Source organism: Lissotriton vulgaris, chromosome 5 (genome assembly GCF_964263255.1).
Source record: "Lissotriton vulgaris chromosome 5, aLisVul1.2, whole genome shotgun sequence".
NCBI lineage: Eukaryota > Metazoa > Chordata > Amphibia > Caudata > Salamandridae > Lissotriton > Lissotriton vulgaris.
In genome coordinates, this window is record NC_141693.1 from 268,619,056 (window position 1) to 268,641,507 (window position 22,452).

The window sequence follows — 22,452 nt, forward strand, 5'->3', positions numbered from 1 at the left end:
TGTGGGATGTTCCATGATAAGTAGGGTTGGATTTGTCTGCATAAATAGGAATCAACAACTTGTGTGGCCCCCTTTTTTTGTAATATTGAATTCTGATCCCTCTCGAAACTTAGTTTCCATGTTACTTGTTTTAGTTGTAATTTCAATTGGTTCATGGAAAGCGCTAAGATGGATGCTTCCTCCAACTCCAGGAGAGAAATAGCTCTCCTATAGTTTTTTAATAGAATCGAGTATGCATTCAAGGGGCCCATCAACTCTTTTGTAATAAGGGATCGGAGAGTAGATGGCTTTCCTTTAATCAGACTAATGACCCAACGAATCACTCCTGCGAGTCCCTGTGCCCAGCTACTCCTAAGGCCGAGTTCTAGGCGCAGGGTTGCAGCACTACAACTATTATTAACTGAGGTTAGATTTCTCAGTAGGGAGCCCTCCACTGTATCTAAAAAGCCCCATTCCGCTATGTCAATTAATTCTACCCCATAGAGCAGAGTCGGAGGGACTTTTGCCCGAAAGGCCTCCAACAAATGAACGAAATGTCTCTGGCCTGTTGATTTATACAGTGTTCTTAGGCCTGTACCCTGTGACTTAGCTTTTCGGGAGCTGCTCTCTATGTGCGATTTATTACCTAAATTACTGGTAACTACCATGCCTAGAAAGACATACGATTTAACTCTTTCTAATTTCTGGCCGCCCAATTCCCAGCTGATATGGTCCAATTTTAATTTATTTCGTCCCTCCAAGCACATGATCTTACTTTTGGAAATATTTATTTTCAAAAAGTGCTCTTCAGAGAAGATATGAAGTGCATGTAGACGATTGTTAAGACCCTTGGGGGAAAGGTCTAATATTAGGATATCGTCTGCATACATTAGGCAGGGGATGGGTCTTTCGCCTAAGCGTGGGGCAATTCCTACACATGTTGATAAGGTGAGGGGAAGATCGCTAACATAAAGGGAGAATAAGAGGGGAGCTAGTAAACAGCCCTGTTTGAGGCCGTTTGCAGATGGAATGAGCCTAGAGAGCCCTCTTTCTCCTCCCAACAGAACTTTGCACCAAGTATCGTCATGCAGATCCTGAACTAAGCGTAAGAGGCCATGTGGCATTCCTAAGATGGTTAACTTTCTCCATAATACCTGGCGATCAACCTTATCAAAGGCCGTGGAGAAATCTATGAATGCCACATAGACTCTCCCCTTCCTTGCTCTTATGTACTTATCAACTATTACCTGGAGGGCGGTTAGATTATCCATCGTCCCATGGTTTTTTCTAAAGCCTGTCTGTTCAAGAGGGAGGATATTTGCGGATTCGACCCATGCATTTATCCGTTTGAGCAGGCATCTAGAAAAAACTTTGCCAATTGCATCCAGCAATGCAATCTGGCGATAATTCTGGGGGAGAAGACGATCACCCTTTTTATACAAAGGGACTAGGATGCTTCCCTTCCAGGAAGGTAGGACCTTTCCGCTTAATATACAGGAATTAAAGATCGGGCATAAGAGCTTGCTCCATTTGACCCTATTTTGCTTTAATACGTTAATTGGGACTTCATCGGGGCCCATGGCCCCTGTGCGTCTCATTTCCCCAATGGCGAGTTCTATGTCTTTTTCAGAAAAAGACTCCATCGGCGGGCTGGTGTCAATGAGTCGTACCTGGGGTGAAACAGGGTGATTACTGGCATAAAGGTTTGAGACGAAATCCCTCCATATGTGTTCCTCGATAGGGATGGGAAGCGGAGTGGTTCTCGTTCCGCACCCTTCACCTATGAGGGACCAAAATTGTCTCAATTCTCCATTGGATGCAGCTTCCCGTATTTTTATCCAAATATTATCCTCTTTTTCTTTTCGAAGAGCCCATAGGAGTCGCCTCTTTCTCCTTTTTAATGTTGTTATTTGTCGGGAAATGACCTCCGTTCTATTTAAATATTGGGCCCTTATAAGTTTGTTCAAGTCTACGTTAAGCAATTTCAGGGGACAGTAGATTATTTTAGAGGATTTTTTCTTGTTCTGTTTTTGGGCCCCTGTTCTTATTGAATTCAAAAATAGGGAGAAAAGCTCATTTTCGTGGCCATACCAATAGGGGAGCTCAGAGATTGCTATATCTAGCATATCCTCCAGGTAACGATGGGCTCTTGCATTCCAGTAACATCTTCCAGAACTGTTACCAAAATTTATTTGTTTACTGTTTAGGAACCATTGATCACATTTTGGGGGATGTACGTTCATTGAGATGGAGATAATTTTGTGATCGCTGAAAATGGTATCGATTACTGCGATATCCTTTAGTAGCTCAAATGAGTTAGCCCCTATTATAACATAGTCAAGAATCGATTCCCCTTGGTATGATCTGTGGGTAAAATTTGCTGGAGTGTCCGAGGGGAGACGCCCATTTGCGATTATCCCATCGATTTCTACCAACTCATTTAATAATAGTTTTCCCCGTTTATTTGTTAATATACTTTCAGGGAACGATGCTTGCGGAATATGGAGAGTTTCTTCTCTTATTTTATCAGAAAATAGATTTAGGCTAAAATTAGAGATTTTACAGTTCAAGTCCCCGGTTAACATGATAACCGTTCCGGGATCTTTTTCCTTAATGCTCTGTATATGGAGAAAGATTTTGTTTAAAATTGCATTGAAACTCTTGTCTGGGGGGATATAAGCATTTATCAAAGCCAGGCGGGATCCTGCTAAAAGGTTGCCTGACCCAAACAAGGTAACTATCTGGAAAAGTCGGGGCGCTAGAGGGCGCACTAGCTAATGGCCGCACTTTAGTGAGGCTCTGGCTGCCTGGCCAGATACATCCTGCATACATCCTTTTAACCTGTGGGTGAACACCCAGAAATCGCAGCGCTGGTGGACCTACCTATTTTACAGATCCGGTCCAAATTTGGGTGAGATCCGTGGTCGGAGGCCCGAGATACGCGGCTGTTTATGGTGACCGGAGGACGCTGTGGAGGAGAGCTGCTGTGACACCTGGCCGCCGGACAACGCGAGACCGCGGCTTCCCACGAGGTGACCAGGCCTCGGAGCTGTGGGGCCAGTGCCGCTTGTGGAGAATCCTGCTGGGGGCCTGCCGGGCGGCGACGGAGGTGAGTCCCCCCCTCTGGGGCCACTGCGACGTGCGGGGTCATTCTGCACTACGCCGGTGGGCCGCCGGGGTGCCGGGAGCTCGTAGCGGCGCCCGCCTGGACCTGCCGGGGGAATCGGAGGGCTCTCCGGTTCTGCGCCCCATCATCCTGCAGCTGCCCTGTGATCCTGCTGCGATCTCGCTGCATTTGGGGGGGGGACCCTCGAGGTGACGGGGGCCTCCCGGACGTGGGAGTCGGCCTGCCTGCACCCCCTGAGCCCAGCGTCTAGCGCACGGACCTTCCCCCGCGCCCGGCGGCCTACCACCACCTTCCGCTGCCATCCCCTGGGCTCCGGTCTGCGAGGCTGATTGCAACGCCTCGCCACCGCGCCCGCAGCTAACTCAGGCGGGGGCCCGGTGGGGCGAAGACTCGACAAAAATTCTGGAGGCCTGCGCCCTCGAGGTGCCAACACAGCCACAGCCGTTGCCACTGCGCGAGGGGCCCTCGGGACACGCCTAGGCCTGCAGGGGGAGTCGGAAGTCTCTCCTGGTCAGCGCACCATCATCCTGCAACTGCTCTACCTTCCTGCTGTGTTCTCGCTGCATCTGGGAGGGGAGACCCTCGAAGTGACGGGGGCCTCTCGGACGAGTCAGCCTGCCTGTACCTCCTGATCCCCGCAACTAGCGCACGGACTTTCCCTCGCGCCCGGCGGCCTACCACCACCCTCTGCTGCCACTCCCTGGCCTCTGGACTACGAGGCTGGTCATAGCGCCTCACCACTACGCCCGCAGCTGACTTACCTGGGCGGGGACCCGGAGGGGCGGGTCATCGACCGGGATACTGCAGGCCTGCGCCCTCAAGGTGACGATACAGCCACAGCCAGTGCCACTGCACGGGGGGCCATCAGGACTCGCGGGTGTCTCTGGGACCAGTGAACCCGGACACTAACACCACTTGCTGGACCCGGGGGGTGCACACAGTGACGGCGTGATGGGCAAGAATGACAATAAGCAGCCCAAGCTCTCTTTCGAACCGGCGGCCGCCAGAAAACCACTGCGCAGTATGGCGGGGGCCGGTGGTGCCCCGGGACCGTCAGGCACTGACCCCCCCTCTCCTCCCCTGGCACCGGAGCTGAGACTGATGATGGAAGAGATGAGGCAGGGCTTCGCCACGATAGTGGACAAGGTTGATCGCTTATCCTCCAGAATGGATGGGGTTGCGCAGAAGCTGGAGGTCCACGAGGAGCGCTTGACGGAAGCGGAACGACGCATCTCTACCTCTGAGGACGCAGCCACAGCCCACGATGCGCGCCTCACTAGAATGGACAATATCCTGAGGGTGATAGCGGCGAAGAACGAGGAGTTGGAGGCGAGGAGCAGACGCAATAACATCCGCGTCACGGGGGTTCCGGAGTCCACCAACACTGGGCGCATGGAGGACTATATAGAGCGCATCCTCATCACGGCAGTGGGCAAGGAGGCCTTCTCCAGTCAATTTATTGTCGAACGTGCGCATCGCTCATTGGGCCCGGTACCTAAACCTGGGGCGCAGCCGAGGCCTATCATCGCCCGGCTGCTTAACTACCGCGACCGTGACACGGCCCTGCGTGCAGCCCGTACGAACCGGAACCTGACCTGCGATGGAGTGCAGTTCTCCTTGTACCCGGATTTTACGCCCATGGTGCAGGACCAACGGAGGAAATTCTTGGATGTGAAGAAGAAGCTGAGGGACATGCAAGTAGATTACGCGTTACTGTACCCGGCACGTCTCAGGGTGACTCATCAGGGCAAACAACATTTTTTTACCAACCCGCAGCAGGCTGAGGACTATGTGCGGAGGCTTCGCAATGCCAGGAGGGACAGGCGAAATGAGGGGGAGGATGAGGCGGACGTGCTCCCTGCCGAGCACGAGGAATCTTGACAGTGCCTTCGTGAACACTTGCTCATTGACTCCATAGGACGGGTCGGCGATCGGCCTTGGTCTTCTGTTGCCGGCTCCCGTCGGGGAGCTCCGGACCTGCCTGCAGTGCCATGGATGACTGTTTTGCTGCACGGTGGACTTCTGTTGGGTACCATCTGCGCTACTTTACATCGCCCCTCTGCTGGTGTTGATGTTGGACGGGGCGACCCTATGCCCGAGTAGGACCTGGAGTGAGCAGCGGTTGCTGATTGGACAATCCTCCTGAACTCATTTGGTAACTTTATTGGTATGGAGGGTGGCGATGTGAGGCGTTGACTAGATGATTGGGTCTTAGCCTGCAGGGATGATAAACGCCAGGCACCGCCCCACCTTCTCTGTCTTCTCCGTATGGCGCATGCGGATCAGGGGGAGAGTGGCGGGGTGTTCGGGTGCATTCCTCTAGTGTCACTAGGAGGGGATCCCCCATATGGTTGTTCTAAAGTTCTTGAATGTTGGGCTCGGGGTGGGGGGGTGGGATGTGGTACTGGCAAGTTTGGGTTGCTTCAGTGGGTGGGGGGCGGAGCGGGAGAGGGGGGATTGGAAGAGTGTGCATGGAGGGAGGGGTGGGGCTTGGTTGTTGGGTTGCTAGTTGTTGAAAGTGACAATGTTGTTGCGGTTGGCGTTCATAGCATGTGTGTGGGTATTGGAGTTTGGATATATAACTGCATGACTGGTCGTGTGGTGAGAAGGTTTCGGGCAGCGGTCAAATTGGCACTTGGTACATTTCAACTGAAGGCTGGAGCACTGACCAAGGTCTTCTTTCAGGGATACAGAAACAAACATGGGTGATGATGCTTTGACCACTGTCTCGGTAATGTCCTGGAATGTCCGCGGCCTTAATAACCCTAGAAAATGCAGAAATGTGATAGCGTATCTGGATAGGCATCATGTGCAGGTGGCGATGCTCCAAGAAACCCACCTCAGCCCAAAGGGTGTCCCCAAGTTTGCGAGCAAATGGGCGAGTGTGAGAGAGTTTTCATCCTATTCCACGTACTCTAGAGGGACTGTTATTTTAATCAAAAAGCAGCTACCGTTTCAAAAACTGGGAGTGAAAATGGATAAGGAAGGGAGATACGTCATCCTTTGGGGGAGGTTGGGCACAGATGTAATAATGTTCGTGAATAGTTATGCGCCTAATGTGGATACTCCTGGTTTCTTTCTATCGCTGTGGGGTCATGTGTTGGAAACTGAAGCCACGCACATTGTCTGGGGGGGAGACTTCAATCTCTCGTTATCTCCTGGGACGGATAGATCGGACGGTGGCATACAATACAATACGAACGCCAGGGATGCACTTCAGGGCATACTAACAGAGGCTGGCCTGGTGGATTGCTGGAGACACGCACACCCAGCGGCTCGGGAAGGTACCCACTTCACAGCACACACACGCTCATGGGCACGGATCGACTACTGCTTTATCTCACGAGGCCTCGCTGGGGGGGTCGTGCGGGTGAATCATTTGCCCCGCACCTACTCTGACCACTGCCCTGTGCTGTCAGTCTTGGAGATGCCGGGGTATGCTAGGGTGAGGCCGCCATGGAGGCTCTTTCCGTCGGCCCTGCTGGACCCTGTCTTTCGACACGAACTGGGCGAGGAGATCGATGCCTTCTTCCCTAGGAACAAGGGGTCGGTCGACAAGGTCGAGACAATCTGGGAGGCCTTCAAGGTGACAGTGAGAGGGATCACGATCTCGAAAAGCTGCGGGATTCTTAGGGACATAGTGCGCACGTTAACTACACTTGAGGCAGAACTTAAGACGCTGGAGTCGGAGATGGTTAGAAACCCCTGCCCCGACCTATCGGGGAAATTCAGGTCTAAATTGACGGCTTACGAGGAGGAGGCAGCCAGGGAAATGAAATTCCGAGGTAAGTACTGGACGGCTAGGCGATATTGTGAGGGGGACCGCCCGGGGAAGGTGCTCGCGGCACTCACGAGGCATCAGCGCTTCGCTACTCATATCCTGGAAATCTCTGATGGGGGGGGCGGGACACACCAGGATACCAATGGCATTCAAAATGCCTTCCTACAACACTATAAGCGACTTTATTCCACGCAACAGGAGGGCGAGGTGGAGCTCGGTACTTTCCTGGACGACATCGCACTCTGCTGGCTGAGTGATAGCGACAGGGCGTTCCTGGGGTGCCCGTTCGAACTAGACGAGATCAGAGAGGCAATCATGTCCCTTAGCAATGGCAAGGCGGCGGGGCTGGACGGGCTACCGGCCGAATTCTATAAGTGTTATATCGACATCATGGCGCCGGTGCTGAAGGAAGTCTTTGAAGACTCGCTCGAGGTCGGGATACTGCCGGGCTCCATGAGGGAGGTAGCGATCACATCGCTCTTGAAGCCGGGGAAGGATCCGAAGGACACGGATTCCTATCGACCCCTGTCGCTGCTAAACTGCGACGCGAAGATCCTCGCGAAAGTGCTAGCGACTAGGCTGTCCCTCCTTATGAATACTCTGGTGCTGCCGGATCAATCTGGCTTTGTCCCGGGGAGAGCTACTTCTCACAACTTACGTACATTGTTCTCCCTAATTCCCACCATTTCGCCCGACCTGCCGATCGCTGCTGTGTTTCTGGATGCCACCAAGGCGTTCGATTCGGTGGAGTGGGGTTATCTACTGGCTATACTTGGCCGAATGGGATTCCCCAGAATGTTCATAGCCTGGGTAAAATTGCTCTACACTTCACCGGTTGCTAGAGTTGTTGTCAATGGGATGCTCTCGGCACAGATGCCGATCACGAGGGGGACTAGGCAGGGTTGCCCTCTATCACCCCTACTGTTCGCCCTGGCAATAGAACCATTGGCTTGTCGTGTCCGTCAGCTACACAAAGCTAGTGCCTTTAACTGTCTTCAGCGTCAGATCAGTATTTCACTTTATGCAGATGACGTCACTTTGTATGTGCGCCACCCACAAGATCACCTTAACCCGCTCCTGAGGGAATTCGTGGCTTTCGGCGGCATTTCCGGGGTGCACATTAACTGGAAGAAGTCGCAATTCTTCCCCCTCACGGCATCAGTTGCCCGTTTTCAGCTGGATTACCCCCTGGAATGGTGCAGCTCTGATTTAAGATACTTGGGCATAGAAGTATCGCTTAATAGAGACGACACTATACGGTCAAATTATGGGGTGGCTATCTCGCAACTGGCTGATAATGTGTCCCGCTGGCTGGCCTTGCCGCTCTCGATGGCAGGAAGAGCCTCCCTGATCAAGATGGTCGTCCTCCCACGGTTCTTATATCTATTCCAAAACATCCCGTACTACCCGGGGGCCTATTTTTTCAAACGACTTCGCTCTGAGTTGCTTCGCCTTTTCTGGGGGGGTAGACAGCCACGCCTAAGCTGGAGAGTCTTGACGCAACCGTATGACAGGGGAGGATTCGATGTACCTGACATGGAATTATACTACCTTAGTGCTCAAGCACAGCATTCCTATCACTGGGTTCGTCCCGCCCCCTTCATGCCCCAGGTCGCGGCCGAGGACTGGATCGTACACCCGCTCCCGCTTAAGGGCATGCTGATGGGACAGGTTGGAGATGTTGAGACGCCTGCCACCACAGTCACTTGTACTATCGATGCTTGGCGTAGAGTAACTAAGGTTCTGTCCGCCCCCATGCTCTACTCTCCAGCAATGCCCCTGGCGTACCACCCGAAGCTATCGCTCCTAACGGAAAACGGATTTCGGTCCATGTGCACTCGCGTACACCTTATCACATGGGGGGACTTATTCCATGAGGGGAGGTTCCGCACCAAAGAACAGATATTTCAGTCCACATCCCCAACGCCCATGGAGGTGTTTTATTACATCAGACTCAGGCAGGGAATGCGAGACATCCTCCCTAGCTTCCCGGAGGAACCGGGGACGGTGCTGCCATTGCATGTTATGCTAGTGTCGGATGGCAAGCACTTGGTGTCCAAACTGTACGCCGCTATGCGTGACCAGCGTCCATTGGTCCTGCCGAGAGCTCGTACTAACTGGGACTCTGAACTGCATACTGCACTTACAGACGAGCAGTGGAGTTATTGCTGCTCGGTCACGGCTAGAGTATCCTCCAGCTGTCGGTTGAAAATTATTCACTATAAGTTTGTGCAACGATACTATTATACCCCGGCCAGGAAACTGCGGTTTCACCTCTCGGAGGATGATAGGTGCGCTAGATGCCGGGCGGTTGGCGCGGATTTCCTCCACCTAGCCTGGGAATGTGGAGCCATACAGGAGTACTGGACGCAGGTGCATGCTGCGCTCCAGATAATGATCGCTGGCACGCTACCCATGGAGCCGGTAGTACTGCTGCTGGGGTATACCAAATACGTGCCCAAGTCAGATCGTAAATTTGTCGACATTGCACTACTCCTTGCGAAGCGGAGAGTAGCTTGCAGATGGGGGAGAGGGAGGGCACCGAAATTTAAGGAATGGCTGGACGACCTCACATATTGCCAAGACCAACACGGCGTTTACGCGGAATTGCTACCCGCCCGGTGTGCGCCCAGTGATTTTTGGTCCCCCCTGCAGGTGTACTGGTTGGCTCAGGCGACACATAGCGACTCCTCCGGAGATGACGAGCCGAACCCGAGTCCGTGAGCGTGGACATTCCTCACATTGCATTCACCATTCTACATTTCACAGGGCGGGAGTTAATATACACAGCCTGACATGGGACGGGAGGACGTGATCGCCGAACACACAACAACCGACAAACTACTCAACAGGAAAGAAAATGGACACTTATACTTGGGTCGGTGATACTGGGAATTCCTGGGGGGCATGCACTACTGCGTAAGGGAGGGGCCTCTCTAACTCGTTCACCTTCAGGGCTGGGGATGGCGGATGTATACACTGGAGTTACGCTTACACGACGCTACTGTTGACACCTGGGAAAGGAGGCGCTATGCACGGCTACACACTACACTGCATGCCGATTATCCCTGCATATGCTATTAGCTGTGCTCCGAAGCGTAGATGCATACCCTTGGCGCACGTATGATACCTTACCACACATGACGACGCGGCCAGCGGACTAGACATTGCGGAGACAGATTGGGGTCGGAGCACTGGGGCGGTGGCGCCCCTACATGACTGCCGTCACATCTGAATATGTGGGGAAGATTCTTCGCTTTCATCATCTAGTCCCTAACTGTGGGGGGGGTGGAGTCCTGGTGTACTGGCCTCCCCATTGCTGTTCATGGGGACATGTACCTGTGTTTGTTTTTTTTTTTTTTTTTTTTTTTTCTCATACTCACTGTAAAACTGATGCCTTTCTACTGAATGTACCATGATTCTTGTTCTACTGGATTGCAGATGCTGTCACTTTTGTGTATTTGTGCTGAACGCAACTAATAAAAAGGTTTAAAAAAAAAAAAAAAAAAAACTATCTGGAAAAGTTTACTCTGGTCCATATAGTGATTGTAATCCCAGTTTATTCTGTTGGATAGTAGGCAGGCTATACCCCCACTGGAGTGACCTTTTTTATTTGCAGTGGCACTGCCTTCTAATACTATATAATCCTTCCCTATTTGGATATTTCCATTGCACCATGTCTCCTGGAGACATATAATATTTGCCTTTAGGGATAAAAGAAATTGTATTTTCTCCGTATTATTTTTTAGGCCTGCTGAGTTCCATGATATTATGAATAAATCTGTGCTAAAGGAACTGATTAGATAGTTTTTCTCCCGAAGATTTGTTAGCTAATACTTTGGGAAGCCAATTCCAACGATCCTCTTCATCTCTAGAAGAAGTTTGATTAATTAAAAGTGAGGAATGAGCGTAGGAGACCACACGAGAGTCATTAGACTTACTTATTTTTAATTCTTTAATTTCACCCAAATTATTTATGTTTCCTGTTGCAGCGAGCAGCAGGGAAGAGGGTGGATTCTGCTGGTTTCGCATTTTGACAGCATTATTCCGACTGGAGGGCATTATTACAGGAATTACATCTATTCCCCTACTCTGAAGGTCTTCGGCCCGTTGGAGGATGAGGTTAGCTACTAATTTAGAGTGAAACTTCACCCTCGTAACTGTCCCCACTTCAGACTTTTGTTGCAAAACTATGTCTAGGTCGGCTGATTGAATAAGTTTCAGATTGGCCGATTCTTGGAAATATTTCAACAAGAGGGATCGGTTCAAAATACAATCTGCCTCAAAAAGGGGAAAGAAATCTACCCATACAGTGTCTATGTTATTTTCCGTATATTCTTTACCCAATGGGACCTTTGCAGGAGCTTCCACGGAAGTAATTGCAAAGGGGTTAAATGAAGACATTTTTTGGGAGGGATTATTGCGCTCTTGCCCTGATGTAGTTGGTTTTTCTGATACCCTACCTGGGTTTATAGGGCCTTGGGGCGGAACATCCTGCGCTGTAACACCCTGGAAGATAGAAGCAAAGGGGTTAAGTGCCGAGGTTACTAGGAAGTGTGGCTTTTTGACCTGATCTAGAGAGGGTGATTTATGTGCCACTTTTATATCCCCAGTATTGTTGCTTTGTCGACCAAAGGTGAATACATTGGGGGTTGTTGACAGGAGGGATGTGTGGGAGGGTAAAGAGGGGGATGTTGCCTTTAAGGGCATATTTTCATTAGCTGGCATATTTGCCAGGTTTTTGTTATTACCCATTGCCATCTGTACTTGGGATGACACCTCTAGTAGGGGGGAATTTAAGTGTTTCCTGAATAGAATTTTCCTCCGCCTATTTTTATTTATCCGTCTTAGCAGTTTCCTCTTGTGCTTTCCATTCTTTTTTATCGGTTCAATTAGTCCTCTGTAATCGGTTTCCCCCTGAATAGCTTCCTCCCTTACTTCCCCGTCCCCCTTCTGTTTCTTAAAGATTGGGAATATATCATTTCCGGATATTAGCGGGGTTTCCCCTTGAGGTTTTAGTGGAGAATCCGGAATTACTGAGCCGTCTAAATTAGGAAATGACAGGGGAGCACCTAATTTCTCTTGCGCTAGTTTAGGAGTAATTATGGTTACTGGGAAATGTCCATTTATATCCAACCGAACGGGGGCCAAGGGGGGGGAGGAAGGCCCCTTACCATCCACATCCCTCTCTTTTTGGGACCTCAGCAGAACTTTTAAAATTTGGGTCACAGTGTCAAGCACACAATCGGACCCCCCCACAAATTTTTCCAGTAGATGTAAGATAGAAGCCAATAAATGTTCTAAAATGTGTAGGGAGTCAGAGAGTGGTTTGTCAGGTCCCTTACATTGAAAGGAATTTGTTCCGGACATGTTTAGATTTGGGCTGGAGGAAAAATGGGAGTGTGAGGTTTTGGAGGGGGTACTACTGTAAAGTTGTAAACCGGCATGATTTGACATTGGAGGGGTTTTCCCAGGTAACTCAACTGTTGTAGGATCAGATTCTAAGTACCGATGGCATAGGGCTTCATCTAGAATCATGGGGGACAGACCGTTGTAAAATGACGTTTTACTTGGAGAACTGTTTGCTGGCTGACTTGCTTCGTCGTGGGGAATTGCCATGATGTTTAAATTATCCTGCTCTATGTCATTTTTTGTTTTTATAATTACCTCAGGTGCTAGGGCAATGTAATTATTCATGGTAGAAAATAGGGGGGGTGAGAACTCGCTCTTGGGGGGGGAAAGTTGCGTCTTAGCTGAACTTGAGTCTGCCTTTACTTTTTTGGTTTCAGAGCTTTCTCGAACATCATTTGGGGCAGAATCAGAGTGGGTAACTCCAGAATCTTTAGGGTTCATTGCTTTATTGTCCACCTCAGAGATTTTATTTTTGCCCTTTTCCCAGAAGTTGAAAAGCTGACACGTGCTTTTCAGGTTGGTAGATTGGCTAAGTTTATTTCGGAGAGGATTTGATTTTGTTTTAGTGCTAGATCTTCCTACTATAACTTTACCAGATCTTAGTTTCTTTGTCATCGTGACTGGGGAGCACTATCGTAGATTCGCAATCCAGGAACGTTATCTAAATCGATAGGGGACTCTGAGATTATACTGTTGGAATATGTTTCTACTGGAGGGAGTCTAAATGCCTACCCGGCCGCAGCCTGTCCTAGGGCGCAATCTCGCAGGTAGTTTGAGGGGTGGTGTGGTTTGCCGGGGCTAAGGGAGTGGGCCTAGCCTGGCCTTATCGTGCCTCTGAGGGCCTCAGAGGGCCCGCCCTTGTCCCGGGCTTCTCCCGGGCGCTACCCGCGCGCTACCGCGCAGCGGGGTTCTGAGTCTTTATTTATTGAATGTCCTTAGAAGGGGGCGTGGCCTTGAGGGAGAGCGTCACCAGGTGGGATCGGTGAGGCAGCTGCTGGGACTCTTGGGAGTTGGAGTCCAGCAGTCTGCACGCTCGCAGCCCTGAGTGCCTCAAGCCCTTAATCCAAGGTGATTTATCCAGCAAGGTGATGCTCTGGTGAAGCGGGACCCGCGGAGCGGGTCCGGCGAAAAGTAGCGCTTTCCAAATGCGCTATGACAGGAACACAGAGCGCTTTGTCAGTCCTCCAGCGCCTGACCAAGGAACAGTTCAGCAGGCAAAAGGATGCAGAAAGGTATCCACAGGTGAGCAGTATCCGGCGCCTTTTGCTGGAAAAGAGGGGGGCGTGGCCTTGAGGGAGAGCGTCACCAGGTGGGATCGGTGAGGCAGCTGCTGGGACTCTTGGGAGTTGGAGTCCAGCAGTCTGCACGCTCGCAGCCCTGAGTGCCTCAAGCCCTTAATCCAAGGTGTTTTATCCAGCAAGGTGATGCTCTGGTGAAGCGGGACCCGCGGAGCGGGTCCGGCGAAAAGTAGCGCTTTCCAAATGCGCTATGACAGGAACACAGAGCGCTTTGTCAGTCCTCCAGCGCCTGACCAAGGAACAGTTCAGCAGGCAAAAGGATGCAGAAAGGTATCCACAGGTGAGCAGTATCCGGCGCCTTTTGCTGGAAAAGAGGGGGGCGTGGCCTTGAGGGAGAGCGTCACCAGGTGGGATCGGTGAGGCAGCTGCTGGGACTCTTGGGAGTTGGAGTCCAGCAGTCTGCACGCTCGCAGCCCTGAGTGCCTCAAGCCCATAATCCAAGGTGATTTATCCAGCAAGGTGATGCTCTGGTGAAGCGGGACCCGCGGAGCGGGTCCGGCGAAAAGTAGCGCTTTCCAAATGCGCTATGACAGGAACACAGAGCGCTTTGTCAGTCCTCCAGCGCCTGACCAAGGAACAGTTCAGCAGGCAAAAGGATGCAGAAAGGTAAAGAGCTTTGTATTGTGCTTAGCGCCCTGTCCTCATAAAGAGTCCAGGGCTGTTGTGTTCTAAATAAATATACTTTATTTTCATAACAACTTGTGTGGTGTCCTTTCACTTGGTGTTCAAGGGGTATATGTGATGGTATAACAGCTGGCTTAACACGCCCTCTAGAGTCTAGCCTAAAGACTGCTCTTGTCCATGCTACTAGGATAGCTGGTCTACGGTTGACTTACAACCAATCAATAAGGGTAGTTTGGACTGACACATAGTGATCACTAGAATAGTGAGCACTGCATATCAGGCCAACTTCTCACAGTTTGTATTAGGGATTTGAGGTAAAAAGTCTTCCTGTAAGTATTTGAACGTGTTCTGTAATTTGAGTATGATGGTATTGAAAAGAAATGGGTCAGACTTGTGGGGACAGGAACAGAAGACTGAAGGAAAGATATGGACTGGTGCAGTAAGGCCAAAATGTATGAATATGAAGGTAGAGGATTTCTGAAAAAAGTAATAAAATATTTCGGTGGCATGGAGAACAAACCGAGGGATTAGCTAAATTAACAGCCATAAAAACAACTGGTGGCCCTCGGTAATAGAGTTGGTAAGCTGAAGCTACAGACTACCCGCTTAGAGTTTATGGAACCGATGTAGTGTTCTTTGCTGATGACTGGCAACTCAGATTTTAACAAGGGTAATAAAGAACTTAACAGCAGGATTGATAATTGTGGATGTGCAATGGATGCCTTAAGTATAAATGTAAAAAGCATTTTCTTTAAAGAATGTTGGCTGAAACTGGAATCATATGCAGTTGTACCAAAATGACAGGATGAAAAAGATTGAGTTGCCAAATACCAAGATTGCATATGGTAATTACTGGTTACTAATGCTTCTGTTTCAGGGAAGCAAGGCCCTAAGAGCTGGGTCCTAGTACTGGCAACAAAATATTGCTGAGCTGCGGTCTGTTGGTCAGAGAAACCCAGTGTTATGAGCAGCAACTGAGAAGGGGGATCCCAAATTGGGACAATCTAAAATAGCAATCTTCTCTGTACAAAGTGAAGCTGCTAAGCAGAGAAGAAAGGGCCAGCAATGTTTCAAGAAAATATGCATTGCTCTGAACATTGTGCCCTTCCTCGGACAGGTCTCTTACATGGCAACTGTGAGACCAAGGTAACCGTTATTTCATGCACAATACTGAATCAGTCAAACTCTGGTACTTTACCTTTGTATTCCCGATTAAAGCATCAGTTAATTAACTTAAAGTTTCTAGGACCACCATCTTGCCATATACCTTACCTATATATGGTGCTGGTAAATTTTATCTGAGATTTTTAAACACTGGAATATAAGCACCTGAGATTAAGGTGATGCATTATTGTGCAAATTGCTACGATTATATACTGCATGCACACAGAACTTTTAAATATTGTTGTGTTGCTCTGGATTGGATACATACACAAAAATAAGGACGCGTGGAGGCATCAATGAGTTACAAAGCAAGATATCATGGTAGACAGAAACTAAGGGATGCCAAAGTGAGCATCTGAAAGTAGGGCACTGCTCCATATCCCCACTAAGCCTAGGGTCAGATCTCTGGCTGCTGCCTTTTTAGCCAATCACCAAATGATCTGAGCTATACCCTACCCAACATGCTAAAATAATAAAAAGTAACGACTTAAAGTGAATATAGAACTCTAATCTTCTGACTAAGAGCCGTTTCTGAGAGTTGTTAATAAGGGTTCGAATATGGAACATAAGATATCACAAAAAAGGCACTGTTATACTTACCTACTAGCCAAGAGTGGAGTTCACACAAGATTTTCAAGTATGGTGGCATGGACCACTGCGATATTGTACCTATATGCTTCCCCAGAATATAAATGAAAACATTTGCTGGCAATGCAGGATCAGACAGCTGTGGCACTAAGGCAATTTACTATACTGCAACCACTTTCAAATCGTTCTGCTGGCTACCAGTGAAAGACAGGGTTAAACTTAAGGAATTGTGCACAAACTTTTCAAGGGGAGAGGCCTGGCCACCTGAAGATCAAGACCAGTTCTAATTCAGAAGGATCAAACATAGATTCTCAACACTAATGACCGAAGTAATACTCCTACACAGGGTGCTTGGCAGCGATTACTTTGTACTGGTGGATGCAGGTGGTGGGCACTGGCATTGCTTTTTAGGGACTACAACTTTTTTCATCAGTGCTCTTTGACCTACAGCAAGGGAGGGAAATGCTGAAAAGGGAAGAAGGAAAAGAACAGGAAAACAGATTGAGACTCCAGAGATTAAAATGAACCTGCACCAGTAAGCTAAGGAGGCAGGAAGCATATTGTCGGAGAAGAATGTAAAAGTAAATGTAAATGTATTGCAATTTATATAGCGCACGTATCACCCGAAGGCATCAAGGCGCTTGCCTTGGGAACCCGTCCTGATATTCCCCTGTGAGATAACCCCAGCAGGGTATCCACAAGGTGAAAGCCAGGCATCCCGCCGCGAGGGGCCGTAGTGGAGATTAAGCAAGCTATTGCCCAGAGTCGCAGAGTGTGAACCCATGAGTCGAGTAGGCACCGGAACGAGAATTATCGAGTCTGTGGAATTTTTGAGCCCAAGACCCGCCGAGGCGGGGAATTGAACCCTGGTCCAGGACCGATCTCAGCTTCCGTGTCTGCCGCCTCTAACCCCTGAGCCACACTTCTCCACCAAGGCATGACCTGGAATCAAAACCAGGAGGCTTTGGCTCCTGAACTTTTTTCTTTTAAACAAATTAAGCCCCGGGCAGGGCCCGACTGAGAAGATGCATAATAACTTGCTGGACCCATCAAGCGGACTTTCATATTGAGGTAATCACACAACTACCTGCTATGCCACCAGCATTCACTACATGCACACAACCAAGGCAGTAATAAAGCCTAAAAGCATGTCTGCTACAGCTAAAAAAAATATATTTTTTTAAATCTCAATCCCGTGCCAACTATCACCAAAGTTCGATCTTTACGCAGAGCTCACTATGTTAGGTTAACTAATATAAAACCCTGATTTCATCCAGAATTCACTGCGGCAACTAGCTAAAATAACTAAACCTAATTTTCAACCAAGACCACAATAACAAGCCAAATTTAAAGCCCACCACAAAAATCATTGATGAGTGCGGTCTATCACCAAATCACAATCCCTGCCCAGAACCAACTGTTGCCAGTATAACTAATTTCTAATTCTAATGCTACCTCACAGTTGATCATTCCTTAATAAAACCAATGTCACCAGCCCATCAATTTGAAGTCAGATGCTTATAAAAAAATCTGTCCTCTATAAACTATGTTATATGACGTCTTCAGAGCATATTTCATCCTCAGAGTGCAAAGAATCCACCAAAGGACCATTATAGATAAACTGAAATATATAATTGCACTAATAACTCAAAAACCACCTGAATATGTATTACTAGCTCCGAACTGCAAACTATGCCATTGCATAATGATGACCTTGCTATCAAACCTTCAAACCAAGACCTGCAAGTAATGCAAAGTGATGTCATCACCATTCTGCTTCAATGTCATAAGAACACATAGTCGTGTGATTAAAGAATATTAAACGACCGAATCCCACCATCGCAGGATACTGTTAACTTCCAAAAACCCAAACACGTGATGTTTGATCACAAAAACGTCTTCAAAGATCACAATAGATTATCTAGATTATCACTTACCAACTCCCGAGGTAGCCTGTACGCAATCCACAATAGGAAAATACAGGTAGATAAGATACACTTATAAGGGATATTTTACTATTTTGCGCACAGTTCAAAAGGGATTCATTTCAAACATGTAAAAAATAAACAGCATTTAAAGAACGTATGACTAGCATGTAAACTAAACTGAAAAAAGAACCACTGACATCACACTAGAGGAGAATATACATAAATAATGGTAGGGAGCATGGATACAAGTTAATGTCAATTTGAAGGGTAAACCAGAGCTAAATTTGTAAAAAAAATAAAAAAAATAAAAAAAGTGTACGAGCCAGACCCAAAGTTTTGGTCAGAAACCCATGGCCGACGCTATCAAAGATTGAGGTGTGAAATACCTAGGATGCATAGTCTTGATTCTACCTCATCCCTCTATCATCCACCTTCAGACCACTCCGTGCCCCTTTACCTCTCTTAAAGGTATGTTTCATCATTTTAATTTCTTTTTGTTCGTATTTTCTGTCTCTCTCTTCCTACTTTTCCCTTTATGCGTTTTTTTAACCTTTTGCTTTGGGGTCAATGTTCGATGAGAAAATATAAGTGCTGATCCTAAAAAGAAGTGCTGGTGGGACCCACCTGCAACCAGTGGTTCAAACTAAGCACTGGATATTCCTCAATAAAGATAAGGGTTTAGGTACAGTAAATGTTTGCTCACTGATAAATCCACATGCAAGACAATATAAACCATGTTCAATTTTCCAACTAGTTCTCTGGCAGTGTCAGGAAGAGTGAGGACACTGACAGCAGAGTGGGAAATCCAGAAGGATTGACACGCCTTCCTGGAATATTACATACATGACAAGTTTGCCTTACAAAACTTCTATTACATGGTAAACAAAGCACAAGGTATTATTACCCTATGAAGAGTCTTCAATCAAAAAACGTTCTTGAAATTCAACCGTTTTGACAGCTACACAAAATATTCACTAATCATTATCCATAGCAAGTAGCTTAGCCTGAAAGCAAGGGAAATAATATGTCAGATTTAAAACAGACAAATCTGTGTAGTTATGGAAGACAGACGTCTACACTGAAGCACATTGACATCCATTGCAATATTCAGTAAAGATCGATTATGCAGGCCCAAAGTGTTGAAGGCAGTACATGGATTATCAGCCCTGAGTAATATGGTAAACATATAGTAAAGTCAGAGTCTATGTGCACATACAGTATGGTCAAAGGTGATAGCTTAACATGAGCGGCATCCCTGAATATGCTCTTTAAAGCATAGGATTACTGGCAAAACACCTTCTAAAGGACACTGCGTCTAGTCCACAGGACTATAGACAGAGGAGTGAAATGTCTTTCATATGAAAATAACTTTTCATAAAAGAATTTTAACAATCAATCCTTGGAGACAAACCACCATAAATCAGTAATACCCTGCTACATTGACACACTTAGGATAAACGCATGGTAACAAAAGGCCTTGACAACAGTAGGCAGCTCAACTCTACCCACTGATAACCACTGCCCCTTCCTTAAAAAGGTGATATAAACGCCCCACAACAAAGCTTCTAGTGCAAATATCATTCCTGCCTTATAGATGAGCAATTGAGGTGTGGGGAGGACCTTTGCCAAAAAGCCCCAGTTTAGGCCATTTGGGGCAGCTCAAAAGATAAGCTGAAGGGAGGATGAATCAGCATTCATCCTTGGTTCTCCATTGCCAGGCAATGGGCTCACAAGCACTTCCAGGACAGGTCCCGCAGCAGTGCCAAGGTTACAGTGATCGTCATACCCCAGCTATACATTGAAAGCTAGATATCAAATTTGCCTGCTTCCCACAGGACTTACTCATCAGCAGGATAGCAACCACTCATCCCCCACCCTACTCCATGAAAGAACAGTGGCACCCAGGGGAAGGTGAATAAATCAATAGCCCAGCTCCTCAGCTGGTGGCACTGGACCCGAGCCATCAATGGAGGGATTAAAGGAGGCTTTAGACAGCAGTCTAGTACATTGTTAGAATACAGTGTGCCACGCAAATCTGAGCGCTTCCTGGCCTCGTCAGGCATATGAATGACTACGTAAAGGATACAATAAAACAGCTCTGGGGGAGGGATGTAGTGGTCAGGAAAGGGGAAAAGCAAACACGTAAGCACATCAGTTAATCAGGGAGGCACAGCTAAGGGAACAGAGTAGGCAATAGACTGTTTGGAACCAAATTAAAGAGATAGAAAAGGAAGGACCAGAAATGAGAGAGAGTGATATAACTGGGATAGGTTGAGGTCATGGGGGGGAAGGATATAAAAGTTATTTGGGAAATGATTAAATGGGGGGTAGGGTGGGGCGTGATGAAACGTGGATCAACCCTCTGGGAAAGAAGAAAGAGTACTTCTGGCATGAAGGAATGTGGAGGGATCTGCTATGAAAGCATTTTGGGGGCCATTACTGGAAGGGATATATGTAGAGGAATTTGGAGGTGGGAGTGAGGAGGAATCGTGGGGTATGGAGATGAACTGGGGTGAGAGATGAGAACAACTTGAATGGAGAGAACTGGTAACGTGATAAGGGTTGGAGAAATTAAAACAAATCAAAAGGAGTCAGAGGTGGGAACAAATGAATAGAGGAGCGGCAGGATGGAATTATGGGAGTGGTACGAGACCGAATTAAGTGGAGGAGGTTGACGCAACTAAGGGTGAACAAGAGTTGGGAACAATGACTAGTTGGACAAGAGGAAGAAATGAAGAAGGAATGAGCTTAAAGTGGGAATGAAGAAGGGTGGGGCGCACGGTGGGGAGGAAGAAGGGTGGGCAAACAAGTAGAAAGGAAAAAAGGACTTAACCGACAGGTAGAAAGGAAAAGAAAAAGGTGGACCAACAGGTAGGAAGGAAAAGGAGAGGTGGGCTGGGAAGGAAAAATGGGGAGGTGGGCTGGGAAGGAAACATGGGGAGGTGGGCTGGGAAGGAAAAATGGGGAGGTGGGCTGGGAAGGAAAAATGGGGAGGTGGGCTGGGAAGGAAAAATGGGGAGGTGGGCTGGGAAGGAAAAATGGGGAGGTGGGCTGGGAAGGAAAAATGGGGAGGTGGGCTGGGAAGGAAAAATGGGGAGGTGGGCTGGGAAGGAAAAAGGGGAGGTGGGCTGGGAAGGAAAGGGGGGAGGTGGGCTGGGACAGAAAAAGGGCGGTGGGCTGGAAAAGAAAAAGCAAAAGGAAAAAAGGGTGGGCCAAGAGGTAAAATGAAAAAAAGGGTGGGCCAAGAGGTAGGAAGGAAAAGGGTGGATTTAGAGATAGTAAGAAACAAGGGTGATACGGGCGGGGGAATCAGCGAGACGGAATTAAACGCCTGCACACAACAGTAAACGGTGGCTAGTTTTGATTGAGCTTAAGTGATAGTCAGAGAGAGGTGTATCAAGAAATGGTTGAGCACCATACGGAACAGATGGGAGATTCAGAGGAAGAGAACATGTTTGAGAGATGAGCACGAACGACAGGATGGGAAATGAGGAAGCATGTAATGGCAGTTGGAGTTTAGTACAGTCGGTAACGCAGAACAGAGGCTTTGCGTGTTTACTGAGATTCGTATTCATGCCAATTTCTCTCCCACATATAAATGTTCACCGGTCCTTAGACCTCCTGTGACAAACGGCTTAAGAACCACATTTCTCATTAAAACCATGCATCTTAGCTCTCCATCGTCGATCTCCGTCATAGTCCCATCGTTTTTTACGCAGACCATCTTTTCCTCACCCGCCCTCTTATGTCCTTTCTACTCCCTGTTGACCACACTGGATCCTCAAAGCCCCACCCTTCCACTCACATCACAGGCCGCTCGCATTCTCACAGACCCAGTTCATGTCATCCTCGCTCAAGCCCCTCCCTAGAAGCACCCTCCACATACAGCCCCCTCCCCTTTCATAATCTATCCCCCAATACCGTCACCATGGGTGATCATACTGCATCCTGTCACAGCTTCCAAATCCCTTACCTCTAACCCCAAACTAAACGCCTCTATCCCGATTCCTATACTATACCACCCCCCACCCCCTTCCTCCTTGAGAGAATGTGGGCCGCGGACAACCCTCGCCACCTCCCTCCATTCCCTGCTAAACCCTCATCTAGTCGCCTCCCCATCATCGTGCCTCTTCCTTGCTTTTAGTCCGGATGCTCACCGAGCTTCCTCCGTGGGGGTAGTGTCAGCCGCGGTGCGCTCTGTCGGCCATGGGAGGAGCTGTACGGAGAGGCCTCGGTCCTGTCAGACACAGAGCCTAAAATGTCTAAGCGCCTCCGTCAGCGGTCAGATCCAGACTAAGTCGCTAGTACGGACAGCAGTGCGCGCGCACGGCGGACACCCCTCTCGTGTACTGACTGACAGCGCAGCCAATGGGAAAACAAGACCTCAAAGACCGTAACCAATGGAAGCTTGAGGGTAGTATCAGAGGCGGACTGTAAAGTAGGAGGGCGGGGCTGCTGTCAGAGCAGACGGGCTCGCCCAGAAGCCTCTGACGTCAGGGCGCGCTGCGGGTTTGCTGCGGATCAGATAATACCCAGGCCAAGGGATGATAG

The 22,452-nt window shown here is 48.6% G+C and overlaps 1 protein-coding gene across 15 annotated transcripts in view; it reads right to left on the reverse strand.

The window, feature by feature from the left end:
- The window catches only part of KIF1B (kinesin family member 1B), a 1,388,545-nt gene extending 1,366,316 nt beyond the window's left edge, over nucleotides 1-22,229 (reverse strand). For 10 of the 15 annotated variants that reach the window (XM_086921348.1, XM_086921354.1, XM_086921352.1 and 7 more), the window contains exon 1: nucleotides 22,059-22,201. The gene's annotated coding sequence lies outside the window, so the exon portion shown is untranslated. Of the gene's footprint in view, nucleotides 1-22,058 lie in introns of all 15 variants that reach the window. The other 5 variants (XM_086921360.1, XM_086921359.1, XM_086921355.1 and 2 more) reach the window with 1 other exon arrangement.
- Between the last annotated feature and the right edge of the window lie 223 nt (nucleotides 22,230-22,452).